This window comes from Lathyrus oleraceus, chromosome 1, assembly GCF_024323335.1.
Source record: "Lathyrus oleraceus cultivar Zhongwan6 chromosome 1, CAAS_Psat_ZW6_1.0, whole genome shotgun sequence".
NCBI lineage: Eukaryota > Viridiplantae > Streptophyta > Magnoliopsida > Fabales > Fabaceae > Lathyrus > Lathyrus oleraceus.
This window is the reverse complement of record NC_066579.1, coordinates 420,553,804-420,563,551: the sequence shown is the minus strand read 5'-3', so window position 1 is coordinate 420,563,551 and position 9,748 is coordinate 420,553,804.

Sequence of the window (9,748 nt, the reverse complement as noted above, 5' to 3'; positions counted from 1 at the left end):
TGATCACAACCATCTGAAGGAACATGTAACCACAAATCCAACTTGGAGGTTCCGAAATAAACGGAACTGAAAGATACACCATCATTATCATCAGACAAACCCTGAGCAGATACCCATAACCATCTCTGAATCGGCCCGAGGAATCCTGAAATAAACGGATCCCCACTGATAAATAACTCGGACAACACTCCGGCGTCTCAGAAATAAATGGCCATAAATCCGACTTATAAATAGGACTCCGATCAACGGAACCAACAGTCACCATCAAAGTCACCATCTGAACATGCATCTGTAAGAATCACCCTCCCCTCACAGGTAAATTCTAATCGGGTCATCCTAAGGCGGATAATAGTCTTGACAATCGGGCAAAGATACTCAATGGGTTTGCCCTTTCGGGTGTGCCATTGTAGCTCTCTTAAGATCGTCTAAACCAAAGATCCGGGAAATGATCGGTCACCGAAGTCAATAGCTCAAAAAGAGGTAACCCAACCAAAGTGGAAAACCCCACTGAGGAAGAGCACTCTCAGATGAACCTCGTCCGGCTTGTGGTATGTCACGTCGCAACAACATGCCCAACCAGCATGTGAGGAACGTGAGACCACACTAATCCTAGGTGTATACTCGGGCCTGGGTTTTAGCCCCACTCAGAACACCCACCCCAACAGAGGAACCACCTGTACAGAGGACAGCAGAATGATAGTATGATGCATGCAAACATCTATGCAAATATATACACAATCAGAATAATAAATGCAATAAATATAACGGCACAAGCAACCTAAACTATCCTAGAGCGCTAGGAGAGACTCGCTTAGGGAAGATGGACCAGCAATAGGTCAACTTCTTTTAGTCCCCAGCAGAGTCGCCAGCTGTCGCATCCGCGAAAAACAACCGGCGGGCTGAAACAAAACAACACAGAGCCGCCACCGTGCGTTATTTATCCCAAAGAGGGAAAGGAAACGCTCGAAGTAAACCTGGAAAAAGCATGGTCTCGCGACCAAAGAGAATGGGATCGGGAGTCGGTTATGCGAAGGGAAGGTATTAGCACCCCTACGCATCCGTCGTACTCGACGGGATCCACACTCAAAAGATAGGTTAAGGTTGCTAAAACAAACATCACACACACACACTGAAGACAACACAGGTGGGAGAAGAGGGGAGAGGGCTCGCTAGGATATCGCATCCTATGCCTACGTATCTCGTCTGGAACGAGAATCAGAGCTACCGTAGTTCGGCTCACGCACGCCGAAACAAAACACACGCGAAAAAGGCAAACATGGAACCCGAACGCCAATCGCTGGACTTACATCGGCTTCCGAACCAAATAAACACAATCAGGATACGGACAGCCAATCGCTGGTCTTACATCCATATCCTGACACACAAGAAGAAACAAACAACAAGTTACTAAGGAGTCAGGCACTCGAGCCTAGCAACTGTTGAGCAAACGCACACAAAAAAAGAAAAAGGGTGCCCGGAGAGACCTCGCACGGTCTCCTGCCTACGTACCTCATCTGGTATGAGGATCAGGGCGACGTAGTTCCCCTGAACGGGAAAGAAATTCTAACCAGATACAAAGGGAGACACACTACTAGGGAGCTGGACTCGAGCCTAGATGTTATCATGCATCATTGCCCTATGTTATGGTTTCTATCCTAACTTGCACAGGCAGCAAGCTAATCCTAAACAGGCAGAGCAATCAAAGCAAACAATCACAAATAGCATACACTATATCCAAACAGAGGTGGCTCAAACAAGGGTTAGACTGCCAAAGCAAGTCAACTGTATCAGGATGATGTTAGCTCTTAACCCTGACATTGAGAGTCAGGGTGAAGCCAGATGAAAGGTGAGTGAGGGGTGTGCCTCACAGCTCTTATCCCTGGCCAGGGAGAGCTTCAGACAATGAAGTGTGGGTCCAGAAAGTGGGAACCCTTCTACACTTATGACACTGACTCAACTGTACAACTGTACATGGATCTTGGGTTAGGATCCACAAGGCATCAACATGTAATGTGAGCCAAGGGACGACTCAACAGAATAGCAGGAGGTGGACTACACACCTCTTGTGTCTGCCAATTGCCTTAATAAAGGTCTTCTCCTGCTTGGGGACAAAAATAAACAAGCACAAACATTGCCTCTTAAGGAGGACTTCAGACAGGTGCCTGGCCAAGTAACAGGCCAGGTCTTCCAGACTACATGGAGAAAAGAAATTCTACCTCAATTGGTTTACACAACCAAGCAGCAGCACAAGCGAGTTCACAAAGAACTATAGCAACTAAGGTACCTGAAATCAATCTAATATAGTCAGTACTCAGCTCAAACAGTTAAACAGACAAGTTAAAAGTCACACAGTTAACTGTACACAAGCAATGCATCAAGCAAAGCATAAGCCAATGCTCAACACAAATGAATTAGAAACCACCTACAAAACAAAATTAACGTTAGTCAACATCATTCACATGAGCAACTCAAACCAAGCGCATTAATTCCTCCATGCCATTTGCCTTTTGTCCTTAAAACACAATCCAAACATGAGAAGCATAACCCTAGGACAAAGCCTAGGGTCAAAGGAGGAGAAATATTTCAAAACAGAACATGAAACTTATCCAAAATCAAGTTCAATCAAATTAGAAACAAATCCAATTGGTCTCATGTTCATATCATCCATCAATTTCATTTCATGAAAGAAATAGTGCAAAGCATGCAATTTAGAACCTCAAAGGACCAAACAGAAAGATTCAATTCAAATCCAATTCAAAACAATTCAATAAATCCCCAAATAATTCACAGCTAAACAGAATTCATTACATGCCAATCACACCAAATTTCAAGCCAATTGGACAATGGGAAGAAAGTCAATTAAATTCATCAAGTTAAAGCATGCTCATACAAGTCCAAACAAGGCACAATATCATGTATCAACTTCCAGCAAGCATAAAACAGTGTAGGAACATGATAAATGCACCAAACCAAAACCAAGATACACTGTAATGTGTCTATAATCACTCCACAAAATTTCAAGTCCATCCAATACATATCCAGAATTTCACAAATCAATTAAAAACATGTCTCACAAGAAGTCAACAATTGGTCAAACATAAAGGAAATTCTCAATCAAATTGGAAACACATCCAAAAATTCCAGAAACATTCACATGTTAACGTAACATCCCTAAGCATCATCATGCAAAATTTCAGCTCATTTCAAATTCATATGGCATGGTAACAAAATTCATGAAGTCAGACAAGAAATGGTGTGACACAAATTGTTACACCTCTAAAGATCATGTCATATCTCACAATCCAGGAACTCAAAAATCACAAACCATACACCAAAATGTCCATTAAGGTCTCTAGAATAAGCATGAAAAATTTCAAGAATTTCTAATTAAGCATCATCATTTTATGAGCAAAATATCAAGCAAGGTGCAAGCAAACACATGTTCATACAAACCCTAGGCCATTCCAAAAATTACACGTGCACAATTTCCACAAAAATCACCAAAAAAAATAGAGATTACAAGGATCATGGTGAAAAACATTTCATGCAATTTGGACAATTATTGAATGAGTTATGAATTTATTAACATGGAGAAAAATTAAAAAAATGATGAACAAGGCAAGGTGAAACAAGTAAGCATGTGGAAATTAAACGGAAAAGCAAAAAGCGGAACTGCCATCACACGGAATCGAGCCTGGCTCCTTTTTGAACAGTGGCGCGCAAAAACACAACCAGGATGAACAGTAACACGGAATTTGGATCAAAACACTTTCTGGAAAAAAAAAATTGAATGTTCATCAATGTTCTTCATGTTCTTCACACATTCATAGGTCCAAGAACAAATCTCCACCAAATTGGACAAACTTTATATCAATGGAAAGGTCTTTCAACGTACATCATGAATCCATAATTATTTTGTCATAATTCTTACTAATTAAAAAGATTCGATAGCAAACATAAACATGCATGAAACTTCAAATCATCATAACTTCCTTGTTTCTCAACCAAATTTAGTGGTTCAAAGTGCAGAATTCTCTACTAAACAAGATCTATCCAAAGCATCAAACAATTTCAAGAATCATTGAAGTCGAAAACTCACCTTAATTTGATGACAGTTGTTAAATCGTGCGTATCAAGCTTTGTAACGCCAAAACAGATGCTCCTTGATGTTTGTAGAAGTGAATGGAACAAGTCTTGGATGTTAATTGTACACGATTTTGATGAAATCTCAAATTGCCATGGATGCACCTCACTTGAACAGTTCCGAAATCTGCTTCAATTCCACTGGTTCTTGCTCCAATTAGCTTCCTCAATGCTCAAGAATGAAGGATTGATGAAGAACAATGCTAGGTTTGTGAAGAAAATTGCAAAAAAGTGAAGATGAAAAGTTGAGAGAATTGTGCAATTTTGGATCTAGATCTGAAATTCTGTTATGATTATGATGAAAACAGTTACAATTATCCTTTTATATGTGATGTTAACCATGATTCTAATCCTAATTAATGCTAATGAAATGGATTAGTAAAAATGCATTTTTATGCTAAATGCCAATTTGTCATTTCACCTCACTTGTGCCAAACCAATGTAACAGTGGAATTTCTTTGTTGCAGCAAATTACAAATAGCATATGTGAGCTAGTGCAAAAGGAATGGAGTGAAAATAATGAATATTTCTCAAAATCACTTTTTCCCTCCACTTTTTAAATTAAGTCCACTTGAAAAATGCACTTTTTATGTGATGAATTTTCATGAAATGTAATGATGGATCATGATAGTACATGTCAAATGGAGTTTGCTCAAAGAAACCTCACTCAATTTGGTCTTGTGAATCAAAAGTTATGCCACTTTGAAATTCAACTTTTTTGGACAATGATCAATCCATAACTAGCCAACCACAAATGAGAAATTCATGTTCTGGGACTTTTTGGAAAGGTGAGAGCAAGATCTACAACTTTCATGTTGAACAAAATTTCATTTGAAGCATTTTTGGACACGTAATTTTGAGGAGAAAAACTTTCCATTTTTGGCAGTTTTCAATTACAAGTCACTTTCTATTTTTGGAAAGTTTCCATCTGACTTTATTTTCTTCATTCTTGATGTTTGAAATGTCAAATGAAACTTGTTTAGACATGAATGAAGTATCTCTAACTCTCTCCCACCTCCAAATCCATCATTTCAGGCACAGTTGACCACAGTTGACTTTTGTTGACTGACAGATGAATTGGTTATGCACTGATCCACTTGAGCCTCAAACTCCTGATGAAATGGCTCAACGATGAAACCCTAGCTTCCATAAGCTCAATATAATCATAAAATGACCCCCATATCCCTTGAAAACCCCATCTCCTTCACAAGCCCTAATTTGCCTAATACAACTGATTAGGGTTGACCAGAGGTCAAAACCCTAATCTCAAGGTATCTGATCAAGCAGAAGGAATCCCTTGGTGATGACAAAACCATGATGATGATGATGTACCATTTCAACCAAGATAAAGCTCAACCCTCCTTGAGAACCAAGAAACCCTGATTTGAATCACCAACCCTCAAATGATTAATGATCAATCCAATGAAACCCTAGCTTGCATCTCAACCTCTTTTATCTTCTGATCAAGACTTAGGAGGATGACTTGCTCAATGTTGCCATATGATATGCAAATATGCAATGCCTAATGACCTAAAAAATGATATGCAATATGTTAAGCTAGTCCCAAGAGAGGAGGGCAAATTTTGAGGTGTTACAGTACCCACATTAGAAGAATTCTCCAGGATGCTTGGGGTACCTATCCTTGATCAAACGCCTTTCAGTGGTTTAGAAAAGATTCCGAAGTCTGAAGAAGTTGCCGCAACTTTACACATGACAAAGTCCGACATGGAAACTAATTGGGTAACAAGAAGTGGAGTTAAGGGTTTACTTGCCAAATTTCTGATAAATAAGGCCCGAGAATTCTTAAAGGTTATGAATGTCCATGCTTTCGAGGATGTTCTAGCACTACTAATCTATGGTTTGGTTCTATTTCCTAATCCGGATCAATTCATAGACATGAATGCTGTTAGGATATTTCTCACTCATAACCCTGTGCCTACCTTGCTTGGAGACATTTTGCATTCCCTTCACACTCGTACTATGAAAAGGAAAGGGACTCTCATGTGCTGCATACCTTTATTATCTAGGTGGTTTATTTCGCACCTTCCTCAATCAGTCTTGAAGAATGAGCAAAATTTGAAATGGTCTCAAAGGATAATGTCTCTCTCCCATTCAGACATCCGTTGGTGTCCTCATCTCGAAGAAAACGTTATCATCATTGACCGTTGCGGAGAATTCTCTAACATACCACTCCTGGGGATAAGAGGAGGTATTACTTATAACCCAGCTTTAGCCCTACGTCAGTTTGGTTATGCTCGAAGAGATGGTCCACATGAGATAATTATCCAAGGCACTGTGTTTGACTATGACAACGATTCCCAAGGTCTCCGTCAAAGATTTGTACGAGCTTGGAGCATGGTGAAAAGAAGCACTTTAGGACAGAAAAACTCTATTCCTATGGAACCTTATCTCAGATGGGTACGCGCCAGAGCTCGTGAACTTGTCATGCCATATCTTGCAGTCGGACCGCTGATTGTTGAACCAGGAGTTGAAGGAGGTACTCCTCAGATCATTCCTTATCCAGATATGCCTACCAATGTTGAAGAATTGAAGAGATCCTGGATCCAGTTGAGAGAGGAAAGGGATACTTTTGAAGCCCAGTTCTGTGCTGAAAGGGAGAAAGTGTTAGAGCTCACCAGCCAACTTAATGAGGAACGAAGACTCAATGCATATCTTCGCCCAAAAAGAAGTCGTCCCTGGGAGACTTGAGCTTTCATTGTATTTTTATTATTCTTTTTGTAATGAACATCGATTAAAGAAATTATTAATAAAAGTTCCCCTTTTTTGGTGGTTTACGCAAAGTTAAATTCCAAAAGTCCTTGAAAACATTTCATACATTGCATAGCATAACATAGCATTGCATAACAGGTACTCTAAAAGATCAATGTTCTCACGGTCTTCCCTCTAAACAGAAAAATGGACCTCGAACAAACTGTCAAAGATCTCCAGGCTCAGAATGCTCAATTCCAGGAGATGATCCTGAACTTATCCAAGGGGCAGGATGAGCTGAAGGCTCTCTTGCTCGAGCAGAAGAAAGACAAGAAAGCGGTGAGTTACATTAACCCGGGAAGAAGGCTTAAAGGACAGGCCGCAGGAGTCAAGATTGGAATTCCGAAGGACAAAGAAGATGAGACAGAAAATGATTCGGAAGGCGAGAATGTTGACCCCTTCAACCCTGAGGACGACGATGAAGATTATGAAAATGAACAGTACTCTCCAAAAGATGATAAGTATAAGTTGCTGGAAGAACGCATGTTAGCTATGGAGGGTCAGAAGGCGCCCGACCTGGATTTCGAAAGCTTGGGACTGGTCTCTGATGTGGTCATTCCCCGCAAATTTAAGGTCCCCGCTTTCACTAAGTACGATGGTGCATCTTGTCCTCAGATGCATTTGAGAGCTTATGTGAGAAAGATTCAGCCGTATACCGCTGATAGGAAGCTATGGATCCATTTCTTCCAAGAGAGTCTGTCTGGCACACAGTTAGAGTGGTATTATCAGCTCGAGAGCTCTAACATCCACACCTGGACTGATTTAGCAACAGCTTTCTACAAGCATTACCAATATAATTCTGAATTAGCGCCTACTCGGCTACAACTGCAGAGTATGACAATGGGCTCTAAAGAAAGTTTCAAAGAATATGCTCAAAAATGGAGAGATTTGGCTGGCAGAGTCAAACCCCCTATGACGGATCGAGAATTAGTGGACATGTTCATGGGTACACTGAATGGCCCATTCTACAGCCATCTATTGGGAAGTTCCTCATCGGGTTTCACTGAACTTATACTAACAGGCGAACGTGTTGAAAGTGGCGTTCGAAGTGGAAAGATACAGGTGGCTACCTCTGCAAGCACGAAAAAGTCCTATCAGGGGAGGAACAAATCAAATGCGGTGTACAGTCAAAGGGGTCATAACAAGAAAAATCGTGACCATGCTGTTGGAGCAGTGACGATTGCAGCACCGCCATCTCAAAACTTCCAGCACAGACAAGACAGGCCAAGAAGGCAGTTTACCAAGATCAATATGACTTTAGCACAGGCACTGCAAGGTATGCTAAAGGCAAATTTAATCACCCTCAGAGATCCCCCTGCAAATCCCAACACTACTTCTCCTCGTTATAATCCCAATTCCAGATGTGCATATCACTCCGATAGCCCCGGGCATGATACAAACGATTGTTGGTTGTTGAAGAATAAGATTCAGGATATGATCGACGCTGGAGAAATTGAATTTGACCCTCCGGAGACTCCTAATGTCATCACTGCTCCTATGCCTAATCACGACAAGACCATTAATGTTGTGGATGACAATTCTCACATTACTAATGTAGCTGACTTAACCTCTCCTCTCCTAATCATCAAGGAGAATTTATTGCAAGCTGGTTTATTTCCAGGTTGTGCTGAAAGTTGTGATCTCTGTATACTCCGACCCAATGATTGCTTAAAGTTGAGGAATGGTATTCAACGGCTGATGGATGATCGTACAATTCTCTTTGAAAAGATTCCTAAAGTGGAAAACCCTGTTGAAGAAATATCTGTGATCGCTAGGTCCAAAGTTCCGGTGAAGATTACCGCTACTAGAGTACCTGTGAAGATTACTGCCGAGCCCAAGGTAGCTCCCCTAATTATTACTGCACCTAGCCCAATACCGTATTCCTTAAGCAAAGCCATTCCGTGGAATTATGGAGGTGATGTTTACATCCATGGCGTGAAGCAAGATGATAATTCTACTAATCCTAATGACGTTGACATTGTTGGGACTAGTAAAATTACTCGAAGCGGAAGGATCTTTTCTCCAGAAATCTCTCCTCCCATCCCTGAAACTCGAGGAAAGGAACCGGTAATCAATCCTTCTCAGTCAAGGACACCAGTCGAAGTTACTACCGAAGATGTTGCCAAGCAGGAAATGGAAGAAATGCTGAAAATCATCCGCAAGAGTGATTTTGATGTGGTAGAACATCTGGGGCATACTCCGTCTAAAATTTCGATGTTATCCTTGTTGTTATCTTCTGAATCTCATGCCAATGCATTGATAAAATTCCTGAAGACCGCTCATGTACCTCAGGAGACATCTGTCGATCAGTTCGAAAACTATGTTGCTAACCTGACTATCGACAATGGCCTAGGTTTTTCCGATGCCGACCTGACACCGGCAGGAAAGAATCATAACAAATCTCTGCACATCTCCATTGAGTGTAAGGGGATCACCTTGGCTCACGTGTTGATTGATAATGGCTCTTCTTTGAATGTGCTACCGAAAGCTGTACTCGGTAAGCTTGACTGTAAAAGCATTAAACTGAAGCCTAGTGACATTGTAGTGCGTGCTTACGATGGTGCGAAGAGTGTTGTCCATGGTGAAGTGGTTCTCCCTGTCAAGATAGGACCTCAAGTCTTCAACACTACCTTTCACGTAATGAACATTCGTCCTGCCTATTCCTGCTTGCTGGGACGCCCTTGGATTCATGGGGCAAGTGTTGTAGCTTCGTCTCTCCATCAAAAGCTGAGGTATCCAATAAAGGGTAAGATTGTCACTGTGTGTGGAGAAGAAGAGTATATTGTCAGTAGTGTGCATACCTTCAGATACGTCGAGATCGATGGTGAATTCTTTG